Source organism: Eptatretus burgeri, chromosome 12, assembly GCF_056783735.1.
Source record: "Eptatretus burgeri isolate ZD-2024b chromosome 12, Ebu_testis_v1, whole genome shotgun sequence".
NCBI lineage: Eukaryota > Metazoa > Chordata > Myxini > Myxiniformes > Myxinidae > Eptatretus > Eptatretus burgeri.
Window position 1 is genome coordinate 24,112,545 of NC_140972.1, and position 23,653 is coordinate 24,136,197.

The window sequence follows — 23,653 nt, forward strand, 5'->3', positions numbered from 1 at the left end:
CTCATTGTGGGAGATACCAATGATCCGAAATGCCTTGGTTTCCACAGCGTGAAGCCAAGAAAGGTGAGAGGCTGGAGCACCAGCCCAGAGGGGAGAGCAGTACTCCATCAGGCTGCAGATAAAAGCTTTGTATGTGGTTAGGAGCTCAGGTGGGCTGAGGAAGGACTTTGCACGATGGAAGATTTCCAGTCGGTGACTGGCTTTGGAGGCCAGGTTGGAAATATGGCTTTCCTTGGAAAGATCATGGCAGATAGTGAGAACCAGAAGCTTGAAAGAAAGGACTTCTTCCAGAGGATTGTTGAGAAAGTAGATGGGGGAGGGGGGTTCCAAACGATCCTTTCGGAGAGACATAGTGAGAGTGTGAGATTTGTCAGAATTGAAGGACATGCTCCACGTGTTGGACCAACTTGTGATTTTATCCATATCTGCAGAGAGCGAAGAGGCTGCTGCTTGCTGATATGATGGATGACAGATGGTACGGCAGAGGGTGAAGTCCTCAGCAAAGAAATAAAGAGGATTTTCCAGAGAGATCATTTATGAAAACCAGAAAAATAACAGGGCCCAGAACGCTGCCTTGAGGAACTCCAGCCTGGACAGGATGAGGAGATGAGAGAACTCCATTAAGGGCCACACATTGGCTGCGACAGGAGAGGAAGTCTGCGAGCCATGAGTGGAGATGTCCTTGGATACCACAGGAAAACACGAAGAGCAAGAATACGAAGAGAGTGTGTGTGTGTGTGTGTGTGTGTGTGTGTGTGTGTGTGTGTGTGTGTGTGTGTGTGTGTGTGTGTGTGTGTGTGTGTGTGTGTGTGTGTGTGTGTGTGTGTGTGTGTGTGTGTGTGTGAGAGGGACAGAGGGGGGAGGGATGGGGGTAGAGTCCCTTTATAGAGAGAGTAGCGACAACTAACGATTTGACGCCATTTTGAGTCCATTCAGTGCGGTGCACGTGCAGAGCCACTGTATGGCGCTAGTGCATTGAACCGTGTATTCCATGATGTTCTCTATGTATGAGAGATGGGAATGGTCTTTTCCATGTTGATAATGAACAAATTATGTGAAGATGACAAAATAGAAGATTTATGACAACTAAGAGCCATGTGATAAAGAAGAAATTCACAGAGCTGTTTGTGATTAACAGTCACAGACATTTAGAACCATGACAAAGAAGGAGAGCGAGACTCGAACTCTCACCTCCCTGCTTATACGTGTACATGTACAATACAATGTTAAGAGTTATCTTTGTATTTCTGCAGTTGTTTGACCTTGTTTATCATGTGTGGGTATATATTTGTGTTTGTTGAATTTTCATGTTTAAATTATTAATCTAAACTTTGCTGCATGTTGCCAATCATATATTAATCCCACCAAAAATAGATTAGCCCACCCCACCAGGCCCCCTCATTCACACACATATACACACACACACACACACACACACACACACACACACACACACACACACACACACACACACACACACACACGTTAATGTCCTCACCCATTCAAATCAACAGAGACAAATAAATACATTCAATGCATGCCCCCCATGCTCTCTTTCTCAGTTGAGGCATACAACTGTATAACTGGCAAAAATTGGTTTCTAGCAAATTCTTTCTGAAGCAACACTGAAAATTTGAATGACAATAATCATATCTTCCATGTGAAAGTTCAAAAAAAAACTTATTATCCTGCCAAAACGAAGTTTTTGCAAGATATGTTAGTCAGCTTGTATGTTTTTTTTTTGTTGTTTTTTTTTGTTTGTCTGTAATCACGTATAAAAAATTCTGCAGAGCACAGTTATCATTGGAAATTTTTGTAACTTCGCATATCAGAGGCCTATAGAGGTCCCTTTGAGTGCACAAAATTTTGAAGGTCAAGGTCAAAGGTCAAGGTCACTTTGTCGCAAATCAAGGGAATGGACGAAACCCTTATTTTTTGAGTAATTTTGATCGGATCATCTTCAAACTTCATGGGAATATAGTTCATGGTCTGGCGCTCAGCTGATTAATTTTTGGTGGCGATTGGCCTTGACCTTCATATGTTTTTTTGTTTTTTTTTGTCTGTAATCACGTATAAAAAATTCTGCAGAGCACAGTTATCATTGGAAATTTTTGTAACTTCGCATATCAGAGGCCTATAGAGGTCCCTTTGAGTGCACAAAATTTTGAAGGTCAAGGTCAAAGGTCAAGGTCACTTTGTTGCAAATCAGGGGAGTCGACGAAACCCTTATTTTTTGAGTAATTTTAATCTAATCGTCTCCAAACTTTATGGGAATGTAGTATATGGTCTGGCGCTCAGCTGATTAGTTTTTGGTGGCGATTGGCCTTGACCTTCATGGTTAGCGCCTGAGGTCAAACATATTTGACCGCAAGGTAAAATTTTCAAGTTTTCGGAACCATATCGTGTAGTACCTCAAATTGAACACCTCAATGAGTGCTTTCTGGACATGTCAAGCTTGAGACATTATGACGTCATTTGGTGACGTTATGAGGCAAACACATATTTTTCATGGTTACTCTGTAGAACGATTCTCATCGGAATCTCTCGTAGGCAGATATTCCTCAAGGAGTCGCTCCTGGGGGATTGCAGCTCTGTTCACCTCAGTGTGACCTTAAAGAAGTCACACGTGGTCACCTTTTGGCAAGATACGGGTCAACCTGCGGGTGACATTGGTTTATTTTATTATTTGTTTTATGAAGGTCTCAGAGACCATTGTGAAAGGCCGAGTTAGCTCGTGGGCCGAGTTAGCCCGTGGGCCGTGTTAGCCCATGGGCCGTGTTAGCCCGTGGGCCGTGTTAACCCGTGGGCAGAGTTAACCCATGGGCCGAGTTAGCTCGTGGGCCGAGTTAGCCCGTGGGCCGTGTTAGCCCATGGGCCGTGTTAGCCCGTGCGCCGAGTTAGCCCGTGGGCCGAGTTAGCCCATGGGCCGAGTTCGCCCATGGGCCGAGTTAGCCCGGATCCGTTCTCCGTTCATTAGTCTTTGTTTTGACTTTGGAGACATGATCTCGACCCTATATTAATTGATCCAGCTCGAAGACTCTAACTCAAACTCAAACTTAATTTTAAATAAAGATGCCTTCCCCTTCAAGTGCTAATTAATCCACGAGCAATGGATAACAAGCCTGGAAAGCCAAAGCAAAGGCCAGTCTCACTCGCAGCACACAAATATACGCATATGGGACCATGACCACCATCACACTGACCTGGCAGAGAACTGACCAAGAAGTTGCTTTCCATCCAACACGATTGACTCTGTCCTCCCAGATTTTCCGTCTTTTAGCATCTGATGGAAATCTATACATCTTGAATCCCTCCTCCGTTCTATTTGTGCACCCAAAGGTGCAACAACCTGTCATTTTGTCATAAAATCGATGTAAAACACGAATGAGAACGCTGCGTACAGCGGGAATGTTAAAACGCTGACCGCCATGCGTCCGATCCTGTCCGCGATGGACTCAAAATGGCTCCACGCAATCACGTGGCTAGATTTTTCTGGACCCTCTTTGTCGCTACTCTCTCTATAAAGGGACTCTAGATGGGGGAGGGAGAGGGACAGAGGGGGAGAGTTGGGGGGGACAGAGATGGTGGGGAGGGGGAGAGAGAGGGAAGGTGTGGGGGCGAGAGGAGCGGGCAGGAGGAAAGAGAAAGAGAGAGACAGTTGAGAAACAGCAAATGAGATCAAGGCTTACCGTGCTGTATTTAACCCCCGGGGATCTTTGACTGGTCAAGGGTTAAACATGACCATCACCGCCGCGCCTCAACACAAAGCGCCATTTCCTGTGTGTTTTGTATTTTACGGCGATGGCCCCGCTTCACACAGGGGCGGCAAAGGTTTCATCGGCTTGACCTGTGTCCTTCTGAACCAAATAGGACAGACAACTGACTGAAGTACAACACAATGACTGAGATCGCAGGTACGGGGGGGGGGGGCAGAATGCAGTCATTGTTGCTGTGTTTGCTTCGAGTACTGAAATAACTGAAGAGTGGAGGATTGGATGCTGGAGTGAAATGAAAAAGCAAGGTGAGAGAAACAAGGAAAGATGTTTATGGAAAGGAACCTTCCTTCAGGTCGAGCAATGAGAAGAGAAATTTAATATCATTATTGCAGTAAATGGTTTAAGGACAGGATTTGAATTAGATATTGATTGAAGTCCTTCTCATGGAATCGGCAAGTGGGTTTGGTAAGCTGGTAGGAGTGAAGGATGTTGGAAAAACGAAGCAGATTTCTGATTGACAAAGTCCTTCCAGAGGATTGTTGAGAAAGTAGATGGGGGGGCAGGGGGGGGCTCCAAACTGTCCTTTCGGAGAGACATAGTGAGAGTGTGAGATTTGTCAGGATTGAAGGACATGCTCCACGTGTTTGACCAGCATGTGATTTATCCAGATCTGCATAGAGCGAAGAGGCTGCTGCTTGCTGAAATGAGGGATGACAGATGGTACGGCAGAGGGTGGAGTCATCAGCAAAGTGATAAAGAGGATTTTCCAGAGAGATCATTTATGAAAACGAGAAAAATAACAGGGCCCAGAACGCTGCCTTGAGGAACTCCAGCCTGGACAGGATGAGGGGATGAGAGAACTCCATTAAGGGCCACACGTTGGCTGCGACAAGAGAGGAAGTCTGTGAGCCATGAGTGGAGATGTCCTTGGATACCACATGAAAATACGAAGAGAGGGAATACTAAGAGAGGGGCAGAGAGATGGGGGGAGAGTTAAATCAAGATGAGTTAAAATTCTTGTGATCTATCCAACATGGGGATGACTGTGCCAAGAAGATAACTTTCCCACCAAAATTATCATAACAATTATCTTCACAATTAAGGATATTTAGTGGGGCAACTTAGCTAAATATAGCATAACAATTGTGCATTTTGTGAGGAAAGCACCAAATTTGGCACACTAGTAGCCTATCATATTATGAACAGATTTGGTAATTGGGCCATCTCAAATTCAGCTGCTGATGGCTGTGGAGCCATTTTCCACTGCCATCAAAAATTTTGAGGTGGCCCAATATCCAAGTCGGTTCATAATATGTTAGGCTTCAAGTGTGCCAAATTTGGTGCTTTCCTCACAAAATGCACAATTGTTATGCAAAGTTGCCCCACTAATTCTTCTCCATAAAAGGAAGTATTTACAGCAATATATATATATATATATATATATATATATATATATATATATATATATATATATATATAAAAACGATGATGTACAGGAATGAAGTCATGTATGATGTACAGTAATGAAGTCATGCATGATGTAGTCATGAAGTCATGTATGATGGACAGTAATGAAGTCATGCATGATGTACAGTAAAGAAGTCATGTATGATGTACAGTAATGAAGTCATGTATGATGGACAGTAATGAAGTCATGTATGATGTACAGTAATGAAGTCATGCATGATGTACAGTAAAGAAGTCATGCATGATGTACAGTAAAGAAGTCATGCATGATGTACAGTAAAGAAGTCATGCATGATGTACAGTAAAGAAGTCATGCATTATGTACAGTAAAGAAGTCATGCATGATGTACAGTAAGGAAGTCATGCATGGTGTACAGTAAAGAAGTCATGCATGTACAGTAAAGAAGTCATGCATGATGTACAGTAATGAAGTCACGCATGATGTACAGTAATGAAGTCACACATGATGTACAGTAATGAAGTCACACATGATGTACAGTAATGAAGTCATGTATGATGTCCAGTAATGAAGTCACGTATGATGTACAGTAATTAAGTCATGTATAATGTACAGTAATGAAGTCATGTATGATGTACAATCATGAAGTCATGTATGATGTACAGTCATGAAGTCATGTATGATGTACAGTCATGAAGTCATGTGTGATGTACAGTCATGAAGTCATGCGTGATGTACAGTAATGAAGTCATGCATGATGTACAGTAATGAAGTCACGCATGATGTACAGTAATGAAGTCACACATCATGTACAGTAATGAAGTCATGTATCATGTACAGTAATGAAGTCATGTATGATGTCCAGTAGTGAAGTCATGTGTGATGTACAGTGATGAAGTCATGTATGATGTACAGTGATGAAGTCATGTGTGATGTCCAGTAATTAAGTTATGTGTGATGTACAGTAATGAAGTCATGCATGATGTACAGTGATGAAGTCATGCGTGATGTACAGTAATAGTCATGTATGATGTACAGTAATGAAGTCATGTATGATGTACAGTAATGAAGTCATGTATGATGTACAGTAATGAAGTCATGTATGATGTACAGTGATGAAGTCATGTATGATGTACAGTGATGAAGTCATGTATGATGTACAGTGATGAAGTCATGTATGATGTACAGTGATGAAGTCATGTATGATGTACAGTGATGAAGTCATGTATGATGTACAGTAATGAAGTCATGTATGATGTACAGTGATGAAGTCATGTATGATGTACAGTGATGAAGTCATGTATGATGTACAGTGATGAAGTCATGTATGATGTACAGTAATGAAGTCATGTATGATGTACAGTGATGAAGTCATGTATGATGTACAGTAATGAAGTCATGTATGATGTACAGTGATGAAGTCATGTATGATGTACAGTAATGAAGTCATGCATGATGTACAGTAAAGAAGTCGTGCATGATGTACAGTAATGAAGTCATGTATGATGTACAGAAGTGAACACCAAGGGTTCATATCTGTAGTTCCCTTCATGATTGGCGTTGATTGTGTGAATCAGGGAGGGACCTCACCTGCTTTATGTATTCATTTGAATGATTAAATTCTCCACACTCAGAATTATTATGTTCTCATCATGATCTTTTTAACAAGGAAGTGACAGATTGACAAACATGGACAAAAAAAAAAGGATTCAGCTGATGAAATAAGTCCAGAGTGTTTATCATACCTTAGTTCTGGAGACTTCAGTTGAAAAATTTTGAATCGGCCATCTGCATGAGCCTGGTGTATCTTTTTGCATTTCTGGAGAGCTTATATGATGGAGTGATGAGAGAGTCACTCCCAAACATGGCATCCTCCTCTCCAGCGGGCATCACGAGGACTTCTTCCTCTGCACACAAACATCAACAAAAGGAAGTCAAAACCACTCAAGAGCATTGTCATCATAATCTCCATCATTATCCTGCCTTCCAACACAATCCTGGAATGAATATCTATCTCTCGATCTCTCTGTGCTTCTCCCTCTCCATCAGTTTGTGCATTTCAGTTCATGTTTTATTTCACTTTCCCCTCCACTTTCACATCTTGATTTTCTTCATCACCAAATCCCACTGTGTCACCGAACAAGGGAATTGAGGCAATTTGGTCCATCATTTCTGTGCTTCATACAGAGCCCACAAATCTCCACTTACTGCACAAACTGAAATAACAAAACCTCATCTGATGACGTCGAAGCGAACCAGGATGGACTGCTTCGTGGGAGGCAGCTCGAGTCACCCGTCGATGATTGAAGGTGGGATTGTAAAGATTTGATTTTTCAAACAATTAATTTTAATGAACATCCAGGTGTTCACAAAGACTTCTTTATGGATATGTTAACACTCATTCCAGACTTCCACTGATTGGAATAATTGTTTGGTGCTTGTCTGGCTTCGAGTGAAACAATATATTCATTTGTTGTCAACACTTCTGAAGCACAGACCAAATGGGACACGATGGAGGTGAAGAACATGTAATTTCGATAAAGTTTGGAATATTTTGTAATGTCAGGCAAGATCTTGGTAACTTACGTTCCAGCCGGTAAGATGGTTTCTTGTACTTGGGTGGTGGTGGAGGGAACGGGCCCCTCTTCTGAGGGGTCTTTGGAAAAACAATAAAAATATGAAAGATTAAATACATTGATATGTTCATCAGTTTGATAACTTGTTCACGATGTGGCACAGAAGGAAATGCACTGATAGAACAGGTAACCAATGAAAAGGTGAATTATTTGATCTCATCCAATCAAGGGAGTTAAAATTATTGCGATCTATCCTGCAGGGGGATGACCGCAGCAATCAGTTACCTTTCCCACCAGAATTATAATTACAATTATCTTCACAATCAAGGATATTCTTCTTCATCAAAGGAAGTATTTACAGCAATGTTTATAAAAGACTAAATGCTAAAATCTATTTCAACTTCAGGTCTTCATCTTGAGGATAGCTGTGTTTGTACCCAGAATGTTCACCCCTTCATCGACAAAGTACTGATGGATGTTTACCTGTTGAAGGTCCTGAATATGGTGTGGCCCCTCAACACCAAGCTGCTTCTGCTGATGTTTCAGCCCTTGATCAGAGCAAGGTCTTTGTTCCTGCTGGAACCCTTGAACAACATGCTGTGGCTGTTGTTGCTGCTGTTTTGGTTCATTATCACGGGGAGGCTTCTGTTGTTGCTGCAGCTCTTCAACAATGTGCTGTGTATGTTGTTGCTGCTGTTGTTGCAGCCCGTGATCATGGCAAGGATTCTGTTGTTGCTGCGTCCCGTGAACACCGTGGGGTTTCCTTTCAACCCACACACTTTTCTCTGCTGCCTTTCTTTGTTTCTTCATTTGCTTTTTGAACAACTGTTTCTCTTGCTGCTTCAGCCGTTGCTTGTCATTCCATTTCTGAGACCACTCTTGGGAAGTCTCATTCTGTTGTTGCTGTTGATGCACTTTCCCATCAGCAAGTTTTTCCACATGTTCTGTGTCCTCCACATCAAGACTCACTTTCCCCTCCTTTTTGGTCTCGTCGGATTTCTGAAAGGGTTTCTCGAGTTCTTGATCCATTGCCGACTCTTTTTCCCGTTCAACTCCTTGATTCTTTTCTTGTTCGAGTTGTTTCTGCTTTTCACATTCGACTCGTCTCTGTACTTCCTGCTCTCGTCGTGTTTCCTCCCTTTCCTCACTTTTCCACACCTCGTATTCCCGTGTGCGCACATCGTTTTCCCTCTTATTAATCCCCTGCTCCAGCTGATGTGCCTCTTTCTCTCTCAGGAAAAAATCTTCCTCTTTTATTTTTTTTCTCTCTAAAAATCTCTCTTGTTCCCTCCGCTCCTCCTCTTCTCGTTGGTTCATCACTCTCGCCATTTCCTCAACATCCTTTTCTCGTTCTCTCATCTCCTTCTCTTGTTGACACGTCTCAAACTCTCGATGTTTTATTTCCCGTTCTCTTGACCTGTTCCTTTTTCCCAACTGTGCCCGTTTTCCCCGCTCCATTTCCTCACGTTCCGTAATCCTTTTCTCGAATTCAATGACCACTTGCTCACTCTTTAGCACCTCTTGCTCTTTTTGTTCGATCTCAAGGCGTCGACATGTGAGTTCCTGATACACCGATTCCCTCCATTTTTCAAATTCTTCGAGTTCTCTCCGAACTTCCTCTTCTCTTCGTCTCCACTCTGAAGAGTTTTTTTTCTTTTTCTCTTCATCATGTTTTTCCATTTGATCCTCCACATATTTTTTCCTCAGTTCCTCTTCCTTGCTTTTCCTCTGCTGTTCTTCCTCTATTTCTTTCTGCATTTCCTTCTCTTTTTTCCATTCCTCTTCCTCATATTTTTGTTGCACAACTTTTCCCTGAACTGCTTTCTCTCCAAGCTGAATGAGGAGTTCTCTTTCCTTCAGTTCTTCCTCTTTTTGGTGTAACTTTTCACTCCTTTCCTGTAGTTTTTCATGCTCTCTCAGCCACAACTTTGTTCTTTCATCCTCCTGTTCCTTCACATTCTGCATCTCCACGGCTTTGTTTTTTGGAACTTCCTCGAGCAACGGCTGCTCTTTCTTCCCCATGTTCTTTAAATATCTCCGGCCACATCCAAAACTGTAAGAAACAAACACAATACTTGTCAGTTCGAGCTAAAATGAAGCACAGTATCTATTACATCATGTGAAGTGTGGTGTCTGTTTGTGTGTTTGTATGGTTACACGTTCGGCTGTCTCCCATATCCGGCGGCCGCTTCCCACACTGTGTTTTAAAAGCTCTGCATGCAGGAAAAGCTCAACATTGAACCAGAAGAAAAGCATGACACCAAACGAGATACCTTTTAAATGTATAAATACAACATGGAATCGCAGTTTGTTTTTCAGTGCATGAAGATACGACCTGGGCTGACAGTGTGGCTTTGAGGTACGCACACTCGCCTCTAAGCATCCTAGCCTGGGTTAGAATCCCAACCCAGCTATAAACTGTCATCCCGGTGTTTCACAGACTGGGTGAATCATCAATGTATGTGCTGTTCCTCTAATGGATGTCAAACTGGGTGTCCCGTCGACCGACATCAGTTGATGGGCGATAAAGATCCTCACTGTGTTCTTTGCGAACGAAGTGTGGATGAGCATTCGGTGGCAGTGTGAGCAAATTACAAATTCCTGCCCAAACTACTGCTGGGAAGGCAATGGCAAACCACCCAGTATAACCTTTTCTCAGGAATCTGCTTTGGTGGCGGCACCAATGCTCTAGTCTCGGTGACAGAGTAGGATTATCACAAAGTTGAATAAACCATGTCAGTGTTGTTAACAACAGTAGCCTCTACTGAAAGTCTTTGAACAAAGGCTGTAGTGTCAATCATTTAATTAAATATCTAGAACGGCACTTGGTAGAGTGCCTACCTTCACCAGGCTGAACAGTTTACGTTTTGTATCCCACTGCTCGGTCGGATCTGGATCTCGAACTTAACCAAAACCTAATCGGCTGGTTCTTGTCACCTGTAACCAGCTCATCCACATAGTTTTGTCATAATCCATCCATAACTTTTTGAGATATTCTGTTGACAGAGAAACAGATAAACAAACAGACAGGGGTGAAAGTACAACCACTGCCCACCTTTCGTAGCGCAGGTAAAAACAAACATTTAGCATTGTGACCTAAAAATATCGCTGAAAAATAAACTTCAAAGAGGTCCAGAATAAGATTATGAAAACAAAAACTTACAGGTTGGCAACCATTGTACAGGCTTGATTGGCTGAATGGTGTATTTCTGTGTTGAAGTTCCTTGGAAGGGAAGTCATTTATTATATATTGTGAACCGTGGTGTCTGTCTGTGCGTTTGTCTGTCTCCCATTTAAGGCGGTCGCTTCCCGTTCTGTTTTTGAAAATCTCAACATTCACTTTTGAAATAATGGAAGAACAAGAATGAATGATATTGAATTCAAATTTTATTCCGCAAGCAGGATATTTTGACCTCTTATGACACAAACTGAACCTCCGTCACCTGATGTTGCATCACCATTCCATGGAGGGTGGTATAAGTCGTTGAGAGTTTTGGCTCTGAGTGAAACCAAGAGTGCAACACAAATAAGCCTTTTAAAGTCCATTAAATAAGTTAAATTTGTCAATTAACTTAAACTTTTTCCATCATTCGGGACGGATACTTTTCCTAGTGAGGGACAAAGCAAAAAATACATGATTTTGGAAAAGACGAAAATCATATTTATTGAGGAACAAAAGGGGAAAAGACTTTGTGAAGATTAAGAAGCGTGGAAGAAGAAGTGAACCAAATCTGATCTCCTTTGAAAGGCTCAAACATATTTGTGAGACGTTCAATGTTTCACCAAAATAACAAAACAAAGACCATCTAAATATAATCGAGTATGTGTCCAGCCACTAACACACATGACTATCTGCGTGACGATCATGACACAGGGTGGGCAAGAAATAACTCACACATTTGAAAACTTGCACAGAATTCCAAAAAATGTTCATCTTGATATTGTTTTCGTTTTGGATTCTGAACGACCCTGGTAAGTAAGATTGACTAAAATGGTGGAATGGACAAATAGAGAGAATAAGAATCCTGGAGCTGTACTTTAAGTGTGGTTCCATCATTGAGGCTCAAAGAGTTCAAAATAATTTACAATGTCAACAAATGTCCTTTCAGGAATACAATACTCTCACTTTACAAAAAAAAAAAACAAGCCACATCTCCTCGATGTCGACCCAGAAGGGTTCAATCACCGAACAACATTACATTTGTGTTTGAAACTGGTTATTTATTATTATATATGCAATGTAAAGGCTCATATAAGAGCTAACACACAGAACATATAACAAAGTGACCAGGAGCCTCATCATGGGAGATACCAATGATCCTAAATGCCTTGGTTTCCACAGTGTGAAGCTGAGAAAGGTGAGAGGTGGGAGCACCAGCCCAGAGGGAAGAGAAGTACTCCATCAGACTGTGGAGGATGAAAGCTTTGTCCATGGTCAGGAGCTCACGTGTGACAATGACGGACTTTGCACGATGGAGGATGCCCAATCGGCGACTGGCTTTGGAGGCCAGCTTGGAGATGTTGCTTTCCCAGGAAAGATCATGGCAGATAGTGAGACCCAAAACTTTGAATGGAAGGACTTCTTCAAGAGAATTGTTGAGAAAGTAGATGGGGAGGGAGGGTGGGTGGTTCCAGATGGTCCTTTTGGAGTGATGTTGAGTGTGAAATTTGTCAGGATTGAAAGACATATTCCACGTGTTGGACCAGCGTGTGATTTTATCCAGATTTGCAGAGTGAAGAGGCTGCTGTCTGAGTGATGACATGGTACAGCAGATGGTGGAGTCATCAGCAAAGAGATAAAGAGGATTTTTCAGAGAGTTGGAGAGATCATTGATGAAAACCAGAAAAATCACTGGGCCCAGAAGACTGCCTTGAAGAACTCCAGCCTGGACAGGAAAAGGGGATGAGATAATTAAATTTAGGGCCACACGTTGTCTGCTGCAGGAGAGGAAGTCTGTGAGCCATGAGTGGAGATTTTCTTGTATACCATAGGAAGAGAGTTTGTTGAGCAGGGCAGGGTGCCAGACCGTATCGAAAGCACACGACATGTCTAAGAGATGGCTCTGATCTCATGTCTGGCATTGAGGGCATCCATCCATTTTTGGGAAAGCATAAGCAGCAAGTCCAGGGGAGAGTAACCTGGTCTGAATTTAAATTTGTGATTGGAAATCAGGTCATTGGAGAAGAGGAAGGATTTAATGTTGGAAGCGATTGATGGATTCCATAACCTTGATGATGATTGGGAGGGATCTGTTTTTGCACCTTTTTATGCAGGGCAGTGATGTTTGCTGATTTCCAAGCAAGTAGCAGATGACCTTGAGCAAATGAGAGGGTGAATAGAACAGAGAGAGGGTGAGCAAGAGCAGCAGAGGAGGTTTTTTGGACAATTGGGCTGATGCCGTCTGGACCGGTTGAAGAATCTGAGTCGAGGTTTGACAGCAAGCTGTCCACCTTGTCATGAGAAAAGGACACAAAGTCCCAGAACAGCTGGATGCGACTGGGCAAGGTGAGTACAGAAAGCGATGTGTTTGGTACACAAGATTTCGAAGCAAACACAGTTTAAGCATTCAGCCTTTTCATGTGCAGTGTCAGCTGTGCAGCCATTTGAGGTAAGGGAGGGGATGGAGGGGGAACATACACCACACACAGATTTGATTAGACACCACTAGGACTTGGAGGAGGGAGAGAGGTTTGAGAGTTCAGACTTGAGATTATAAAGATGTTGTTTTCTGACTCTCCTGGGGGTAGACACACACTTGTTCTTAGCTATATGGAATGAACTGAGATTGCCTTCAGTTGGGTTTGCTTTCCATGAGGCAAAGCCAAGTCGTTTCGGGACAACTGCCTCACCACAAGCTTCAGTGTACCATGGGAGGGAGGAAGGGTGGGAAACTGAAGACGAGATGGGTTCAGCAGAGTCCTCGCCATTTGATAAGAAAACAATCACAGGAGTTGGAGAGAAAGAGAACATCCCTTTGGACCATGATGAAGGATAATTTGCAGAGGTTTCCCGACCAGGTTCAAATGGTTCAATAACTTAGTTAAGATGATCGACAAAGAAGGATGTAATTGTGTAGCACATTTCTTCAGATGTTCGAGGAAGATGGCAGGTTTATTGAAATGAATAATCATGTCAGATGAAGCTAATTTTGAGCTTCCAGGTTTTGTTAACAAGCAGAACACTCGATTCGGGGTGGAAGAAAATCCTGAGCAGTTCCACCAACAACCTTTACATGGCAAACGTGTCACAGTGTGGTGCGGCATTTCTTGTGCTGGAGTCATTGGGCCATATTATTTTTCAGCTGCCAATGGAGCAACTGTTGCGGTGATACTTGAGCGACAAAGAAATAATAAGATACTTTCTTGCTCCAAAACTAAGGAACTTGGGATTTCATGGTTAAACCTGGTTCCAACAAGATGGGGCAACTGCTCATTCTGCTTGTGCATCAATGTCATTCCTGAAGGACCTTTTCCAAGATCATCTCATTTCATGATCTGGAGATGTTCCATGGCCAGCCAGAAGTCTGGATTTAACAGCGCCTGATTTCTTCTTGTGGAGGTACCTTAAATCAACTGCCTACCAGATAAGACCAAGGACTATTCAAAACTTATGGAAGCAAATTGAACAGGAACTAACCTGTATTCCACTTGAAACCTTCAGGAAAATGATGCAAAACATTGCTGTTCGTGCGCGTCAAGGCATACATGAAAACGGTGGTCACTTCAAAGATGTTATTTTTAAGATCAAGGAGTTATAATAAGCCGAAGTATTCTCCTGGAAGGGCTGTTTTGTTTAAATATATCTGAATATTCTCATTTTCTATTTCATCATGAAATATAAATGTGTCAGTTATTTATCGTCCACCCAGTAGAATGGAGCAAGTGCATGTCCACCGACTAACCCACGTGATTAAATACTTTCAACATGTCATGTTTAAATGTAAGTTGGACCGTGACTGCATCTATTAACAAGTACTATTGGAAGGTACCTTTGGAACCTTTGGACCCTTTAGACTGCTGAGACCCCTCAGTACCCGAAATATCAATCCTCATGTTTGCCTTGTTGGTTGACCAAGTGAGTTGCACGTTAAAACTCCTTAGATAAGTTTAGGAGTTTAAATTTTTAGTTAAATCACTGATTACACACACATGAAACCTATTACTGTGCACTTGTTTTGAAACCTTTCAAACTAATAATTTGTTCCTGAAGTGATTTCGGGTTAATTTGGCAAAGGGGTTGAATGCTTATGCAACTGAGAATCATCTGATTACCCATGCCAACAAAGGTGGATGGAGGTTATGTTTTCACCCCCATCTGTTTGTTTGTTTGTGAACAAAATATCTCAAAAAGTTGTTGACGGATTCGGACGAAATTTGTTGGAGAGCTTGTGTATGCGACCCGGACAATATGATTCGATTTTGGTGATGATCCCAATCCGGATCTGGATGCAATCGTTTTCCAAGTGATTCTTCGCCATTGAGTGATCGGGCTAAACCGACGTACAAGAGTGATATTTCAAAAAAAATATGCACGGATTCGGCCAAAATTTGGTGGATGAGTTGGTTATGTGATAAGAAGAAGCCAATTAAATTTTAGTTGAGGTCCGAATCCAGATCTGGCCTATCGGTGGGATACAAAACATAAACTAATCAGCCTTGCGGAGGTATGAGCTCCACCGAATGCCTTTATAGTTTTCTCTGTTAATCTGACTTATTCACATTTTATCTGCATTTTTTAGTTTTATCACTTTGGAATAGTTTGTGAAGACGACATATTAAGTTTGATTTGAAAGCATCAAGAAATAAGCTCAGGTGGCATCAACATGTGAAAACTTGGGAGGGTTGGATACCTTTGCAGGCCACTGCATAATAGGAGCCATGCATGCATGTTCCAGACCCCTCTATACCCTGAAACCCCTTGACACCCGAAGACCCCTTTGTACTCTCAAAGACCCCTAAGATCCCCAAGGACCTTTAGAACTCAAAAGATATGTTGAAATCCTTCAGATGCTTGAGACTCATGACCTTGAAGACCCCCCCCCACCCGCCCAAAAAACTTTCAGACTCCGAAAACAACCAAAACCCTTTGGACCCCCCACCCCCCCCCCCCCATCGACCATGATCCTTTCGACCCCTTTAGACTCCACAGACCATTTCTACATTTACACCCCTTATGGATGAAGCAAGGATCACATTGATGAAAACGTCACTTGTCTTCCTTACCAGTGAATGTGGAGCTTTTTTTTGTGCCTCCTCTGTCGATTGAACCAGGAAGATGGTTTAAACGATGTTACGATGACAAATAAAAAGATGCCAATTGTGACGAATACCACGTCACGAAGTTTGGAGACCACTGATTCCTCCACAGCGTTTTTCTCGAAAATCTATGGACAAGGAAAAAAGGGCAGGGAGAGGAGAAAAGTTTATTAACCCGTCCCTCAGTTTTGCAATCACATGTGTGTGCGTGCGTGCGTGCGTGCGTCCGGCCCATAACTTTTTACAACTTTAATTTTGTCATCAAATTTTCAAGAAAGCTTTATTATTAGAATATTAGAATATGGAGAATAAAAAATAAATAATTTTGTGAAAAGGTCAAATTCACTGAAAATCATCAATTTTAATGCAATTCACCTGAAATTCCAATTTACCATTTGAGCTTTGTCATCAAATTTTCAGCATAACTTTCTCATGAGAATATGGAGAAAATAAATAATGATTTGGTCAAAAGGTCAAAGTTCAGCATCACATAAATCATGAATTTTCATACAATTGATCTGAAATTTTAAGAATGAGCATATTGGGTTACTGGGAGCCTGGTGTTGGCGCAGTGGTTAGGGCAGCGGCTTGGGATCCAAAAGGTCCCGAGTTCAAGCCCCGTTGGGCCACTGAATTAATACACCAGGGGGTTGACTCAGCCTGTCATCCTTCCGAGGTCGGCGAAATGAGTACCAGTATACTGGGCCGGTGTATACCCCAGTTAAAATAGGTGTACCTTATCCCTGTGTTGTAAGAGGCGACCAGGGTTGCGTCAGGAAGGGAATCCGGCGTAAAACATGTGCCAAAATCACTATGCGGATCATATGGATGATCCGCTGTGGCGACCCCTAACGGGAGCAGCCGAAAGAAGAAGAAGAAGAAGATATTGGGTTACTGAATCAGTTCACCAATTAAAAGCTGGAAGCAGAATGAAATGGTTTTTTTTATCAAATGGGCAAAGGTCAAGATCGCCCAAAATCGTGAACAGCTTTCACTGAAGGTGAAAGGAGGTTATATTTTCCAGCTGTTTTTAATTCTCTGCAGGATGAAGGTGTTGAACTCACACTGGGTATATTGGTTTCATGACCATGCTTGTCAAGCACAGTTTAACAAGAGAGTTTGGGAAGCAATTTGAGATTTGTTCAGAATGCTGGCGATAACTCGTCGAGTCTTTGCGAGAAACACTGTGGGATCTTTAACGTCCACCAACGAGAAAAGCATTCCATGAAGATTCCTCCATCGACACGACCATGAAGATTCCTCCACCTTCATGACCATGAAGATTCCTCCATCTACACGACCATGAAGATTCCTCTCTCAACACGACCATGAAGATTCCTCTCTCAACACGACCATGAAGATTCCTCCATCTCCACGACCATGAAGATTCCTCAATCTACACGACCATGAAGATTCCTCCATCTCCACGACCATGAAGATTCCTCAATCTACACGACCATGAAGATTCCTCCATCTCCACGACCATGAAGATTCCTCCACCTTCATGACCATGAAGATTCCTCCATCTACACGACCATGAAGATTCCTCCATCGACACGACCATGAAGATTCCTCTCTCAACACGACCATGAAGATTCCTCCATCTACACGACCATGAAGATTCCTCCATCGACACGACCATGAAGATTCCTCCATCGACACGACCATGAAGATTCCTCTCTCAACACGACCATGAAGATTCCTCCATCGACACGACCATGAAGATTCCTCCATCGACACGACCATGAAGATTCCTCTCTCAACACGACCATGAAGATTCCTCCATCTCCACGACCATGAAGATTCCTCCATCTCCACGACCATGAAGATTCCTCCACCTTCATGACCATGAAGATTCCTCCATCTACACGACCATGAAGATTCCTCCATCGACACGACCATGAAGATTCCTCCATCGACACGACCATGAAGATTCCTCTCTCAACACGACCATGAAGATTCCTCCATCGACACGACCATGAAGATTCCTCCATCGACACGACCATGAAGATTCCTCCATCTATACGACCATGAAGATTCCTCCATCTCCACGACCATGAAGATTCCTCTATCGACACGACCATGAAGATTCCTCCAACTACACGACCATGAAGATTCCTCCATCTACACGACCATGAAGATTCCTCCAACTACACGACCATGAAGATTCCTCTCTCTACACGACCATGAAGATTCCTCCATCGACACGACCATGAAGATTCCTCCATCTATACGACCATGAAGATTCCTCCATCTCCACGACCAGGAAGATTCCTCTATCTACACGACCATGAAGATTCCTCTATCGACACGACCATGAAGATTCCTCCAACTACACGACCATGAAGATTCCTCCATCTACACGACCATGAAGATTCCTCCAACTACACGACCATGAAGATTCCTCCATCTCCACGACCATGAAGATTCCTCCATCTATACGACCATGAAGATTCCTCCATCTCCACGACCAGGAAGATTCCTCTATCTACACGACCATGAAGATTCCTCTATCGACACGACCATGAAGATTCCTCCAACTACACGACCATGAAGATTCCTCCATCTACACGACCATGAAGATTCCTCCAACTACACGACCATGAAGATTCCTCCATCTCCACGACCATGAAGATTCCTCCAACTACACGACCATGAAGATTCCTCCATCTCCACGACCATGAAGATTCCTCTCTCTACACGACCATGAAGATTCCTCCATCTCCACGACCATGAAGATTCCTCAATCCTCACGACCATGAAGATTCCTCTATCCTCACAACCATGAAGATTCCTCCATCTACACGACCATGAAGATTCCTCTATCCTCACGACCATGAAGATTCCTCCATCTACACGACCATGAAGATTCCTCCATCTACACGATCATGAAGATTCCTCCATCGACACGACCATGAAGATTCCTCCATCTACACGATCATGAAGATTCCTCCATCTCCACGACCATGAAGATTCCTCCATCTCCACGACCATGAAGATTCCTCTCTCAACACGACCATGAAGATTCCTCTATCTACACGACCATGAAGATTCATCCAACGACACGACCATGAAGATTCCTCCATCTCCACGACCATGAAGATTCCTCAAACTACACGACCATGAAGATTCCTCCATCTCCACGACCATGAAGATTCCTCCAACTACACGACCATGAAGATTCCTCTCTCTACATGACCATGAAGATTCCTCCATCTCCACGACCATGAAGATTCCTCTATCCTCACGACCATGAAGATTCCTCCATCTCCACGACCATGAAGATTCCTCTATCCTCACGACCATGAAGATTCCTCCATCTACACTACCATGAAGATTCCTCTATCCTCACGACCATGAAGATTCCTCTATCCTCACGACCATGAAGATTCCTCCATCTACACTACCATGAAGATTCCTCTATCCTCACGACCATGAAGATTCCTCTATCCTCACGACCATGAAGATTCCTCCATCTACACTACCATGAAGATTCCTCCATCTACACTACCATGAAGATTCCTCTATCCTCACGACCATGAAGATTCCTCCATCGACACGACCATGAAGATTCCTCCATCTACACGATCATGAAGGAACTTTTGCCTTGAAGGGACAAATTCCAACTTTGCCTAATGAGGAAACTTATCCCTAAACCTGCAGTTTCCAACCAAAGATAAACTCTCTTTATATTCCTCATCACATCCTCATGGCAATGAGGTATCACAACCATTTAAAGGGCAGACAAGGAAGATTAAATATGGGATTTAAACTGCACCAATACACAATGGCCTACTCTTTTTAAAGGCTACACCAGAAATCTTAGACTGACACAAAAAAGTGCCACTGAACAAAACAGCCAACTTAATTTGGTCTCTGAATATTCTGGCTGTGGTGCACAAGGATGACAGTTTTTAATCGTCGGATCTGATTACAGTGGAATCAAACTCACAGCAGAAAACAGAAAATGTCCTTTACAGTTTCCCTGTAAAACTACAAATGTATCCCATTTATCCAACTTGAAGAAGTACCAACGTGTTTTATTTTGTCTGTACCTTTGCTGCGGGTATGTTGCAATCATCACGAACGTGCTGGGGTGATCTGGAGGTTTCACTACCAAGGACCAGCAAAACCAAGATGATAACCCACATCATCTCTGGTAGCTGGTGCGTGCCAAGCATCAAACTGGGGAACCGGCAATTTAACGATTTATTCTTCATTGGTCGACTGTGACGTCATCATGCACTGTGACATCATCATGCACTGTGACAACGCCCTCTACATTGGGATAACTGGCAATTTAACGATTTATTCTTCATTCCTCGATTGTGACGTCATGATGTTCTCCACATTGCATCACTCCTTTCTGGTTCTTAAATTAATTATTAAAATGTTCAGAAGAGTTTATCTCCAAAAACAGGAAAGTGCAAAATAGTTTGAATTTAACAAATAAGGAAATTACGAAACAATAAATAAAAATGAAATTTGACTTTTCCACCACCACCAATACCACAACCACAACCACAACCACGATCACGACGACCATTCTCACTCTCAATCCAACTTCCATCACAACCATCATAATTTCCATGATCACCCTCAACACCTCGTCTATGACATGACTATCCCTCCTCCAACCAGAGATCCCTCCCTGTCCTTCGACCTTTCCCAACCCTCACCGGTTAATTCCCAATTGATCACCGGATTTCACTCCAACACAAGTTGATATGACGGACCCTCCGTATGAAAAGGTACAAATAACGAACAAATCATTTCAAATGGACCATCTCGCCGCCATTGTAGTATTGAACTAACATCACATGTGATAATAAATGTGAATTGTTACAACTTCCCGACTCTATGATACAAGACGCCATTTGTATTTTTCCCTCCTCATCCGTACTGTGTGTGGAATCCCGTGCGGACACGAACAACTTGCTTATGTTACAAACTCCCAATACATCACCTGTTATCTCTTACATCAAACCACACAAACTCACAATACACCTCCTGTTATCTCTAACATCAAACCACACAAACTCCTGATAAACTCACTCCTTCCGTGTTGTGTCCCTTCCTGACTCCGCCATCCCTTACAATCCCCACTTACCTGCTGCGGATGTCGCCATGTCCCACCAAGGACGAACAACACCAAGATCACCGTAACAATCCACATCTCTGTCCTGTTCGTCGATGCTCGATCCTCCAACTGACGCTTCACATCCATCACTTCTCTGCCTTATGTATTCCCGAACGTTGGAATGATCATTGTGACGTCACACAACCTCTGTGACGTTGCGGTTGGGTGTTTGATGAGGACGAATTGATCGGATCCGGATACAGAGAGGAGAATTTATTTTAATTTTTCACCGATTCTTCACCATTCAGGGATGGGGTAAAAACGATATATGGCACGATATCCCAAAAAGTTATATGGACAGAATATGATCAGTGACGTCATGCCAAATATTGAGATCCCGGATGGTGACAAATGTCGGCTGTGACGTCATCGACAGATCAACCGTCACATTCGGTTTTAACATCACACATAATATCATTCGAATCCCAAAACGAGTGATAAATGAAATAAACACATTTTATCTTGGTAAACAAAACCATAATTAACACTCACACGTCACACTCATTAAATCTCGATGAAGAATTGATTTTAACACCAAACTGTGTATTTTAATAAATAATGTGTGAACGACATGGATTCACTTCCTGTGTTGTTATCGGTTATTTTTACTGTTATAATGTAAATATGCAATGTACAATATAAATATACAATACATAAACACGTCACAGGATGTGACGTCAGATGTGGGAGGAGTCTGGCGGGCGAGGTCAGAATGACGGACGTGGGTCGAGTCGTGAGTTGTCGGCACATCCTTCTCACCACGTTATGACGTATTTGTTTTATTCTGTAATAAACAGTTAATATTTGGCTGCTGTTGAATCCTTCAAAACATCATCGTGACATGAACATCTGAAATGAACGTGATGACCTTTGATTGAACCGGATGTTATTGTATGTTATGACAAATCACGTGATGTTGAAGAAGGATTAATTTTGTTTTTGTTCATTTTGAGATTTCCTCAATATTGTTCATGTTAATTTTAAAACTTCGAGAACGTGCACGTCATTGGGCGGGGCCTGCGCGCAGATTGATGTTCCGCCTCTGTCATTGGGCGGGGCCTGCGCGCAGATTGATGTTCCGCCTCTGTCATTGGGCGGGGCCTACGCGCAGATTGATGTTCCGCCTCTGTCATTGGGCGGGGCCTGCGCGCAGATTGATGTTCCGCCTCTGTCATTGGGCGGGGCCTACGCACAGATTGACGTTCCGCCTCCGTCATTGGGCGGGGCCTACGCGCAGATTGATGTTCCGCCTCTGTCATTGGGCGGGGCCTACGCACAGATTGACGTTCCGCCTCTGTCATTGGGCGGGGCCTACGCGCAGATTGATGTTCCGCCTCTGTCATTGGGCGGGGCCTACGCGCAGATTGATGTTCTGCCTCCGTCATTGGGCGGGGCCTGCGCGCAGATTGATGTTCCGCCTCTGTCATTGGGCGGGGCCTACGCACAGATTGACGTTCCGCCTCCCTCGCCCCGCCCATTCGAGTTTCTGAAGTGAGTCCTCTCAGTCGCGGCTTCCGGTTCTTGTTCGAGTCGGATCCACTTGTCACCGCTGAAGGTGAGCGAGCATTGGGCGAGTTTGAGGTAAACAAGAACGATCTTGGGGAAACGAACAGAACCGATTCCTCTCAGGTCAATGCTGACTAAACATCGCCCGGTCACGTGATCGCCATCATGAAGGTTTCTGATGGGGTTAATCAGTGCCGTATATAATGAGAGTCTGGCCAACTGGCTCGGCAGGCGCCATATTGCATCCCAGCCAGCGTGATGCTTGCTTTGCGGGAGTATACACGCGGTGTGATATGAACGGGAATTTTCCTTCTTACACAAAAAGTAATGGGAGTTTCGACTTCAAATTTTGAGCTTTGCTCGAAAATAAGTCGCTCTACAAGATGGTGTATTCTGGATGCTGATAAACCCACCCAAAAATAACTGAGGTGGCATAATACCGCAAGTCGCATACTGAGGACGTACTAATCTATTTCTTGACTGTACAAGATTTCTTGCCTGAATCTATGGAAACCTGTGTATCGCACGAACCACAGAGGCTAGAAATCTAGCGCAAAATTGACCAGTTCAGAAAAGCCAACCATGGTTCGGAGAGCTCCTCAGGATGAATTAAAAGAAGCATGACCCAGAATTACAGAGTACAAGATTCATAAAACGGCAAAACGAAAAAGTACGCGAGACGGCTATAACCGCTATCGCAATAGCGGTTATAGCCGTCACCCGTCCAGAAGGGGTTAAAAGTCAAAACCATCTTCGGTTCTTCTCCATATGACTTGACCCCTTCAGGACGGGAGGCGGCTATAACCTCCAGGCGGTTATGGCCGCCTCCTGTCCTGAAGGAGTTAATACGAACAACTGGCACCAAGCTCAGTTCGACTTAATTTTTTTCACACGCTCTCATTGCCACGCTCTTGCTGCCGAGTTGACTGGCGGTACCAACTTTTGCCTGGCTGACACGGATCGAATTTTGCGCTTTGGAATAGATGTGCAGACGCACAGTGAAAAACTTCATCAGTAGCTTCCTTTTCAGATC

General features: G+C 43.2%; 1 protein-coding gene and 1 long non-coding RNA gene across 4 annotated transcripts in view; one reads left to right on the forward strand and one right to left on the reverse strand.

Annotated features, from left to right (window-relative positions):
- The window catches only part of LOC147015259 (guanine nucleotide-binding protein subunit alpha-11), a 664,748-nt gene that overhangs the window by 215,851 nt on the left and 425,244 nt on the right, over positions 1–23,653 (reverse strand). The gene's annotated exons all lie outside the window — the stretch shown is intronic.
- LOC147015261 (uncharacterized) overlaps positions 21,804–23,653 on the forward strand; it is a 46,553-nt gene continuing 44,703 nt past the window's right edge. For both annotated transcript variants that reach the window (XR_015050258.1, XR_015050259.1), the window contains exon 1: positions 21,804–21,847. This is a non-coding gene — a long non-coding RNA (uncharacterized LOC147015261). The remainder of the gene's footprint in view (positions 21,848–23,653) is intronic.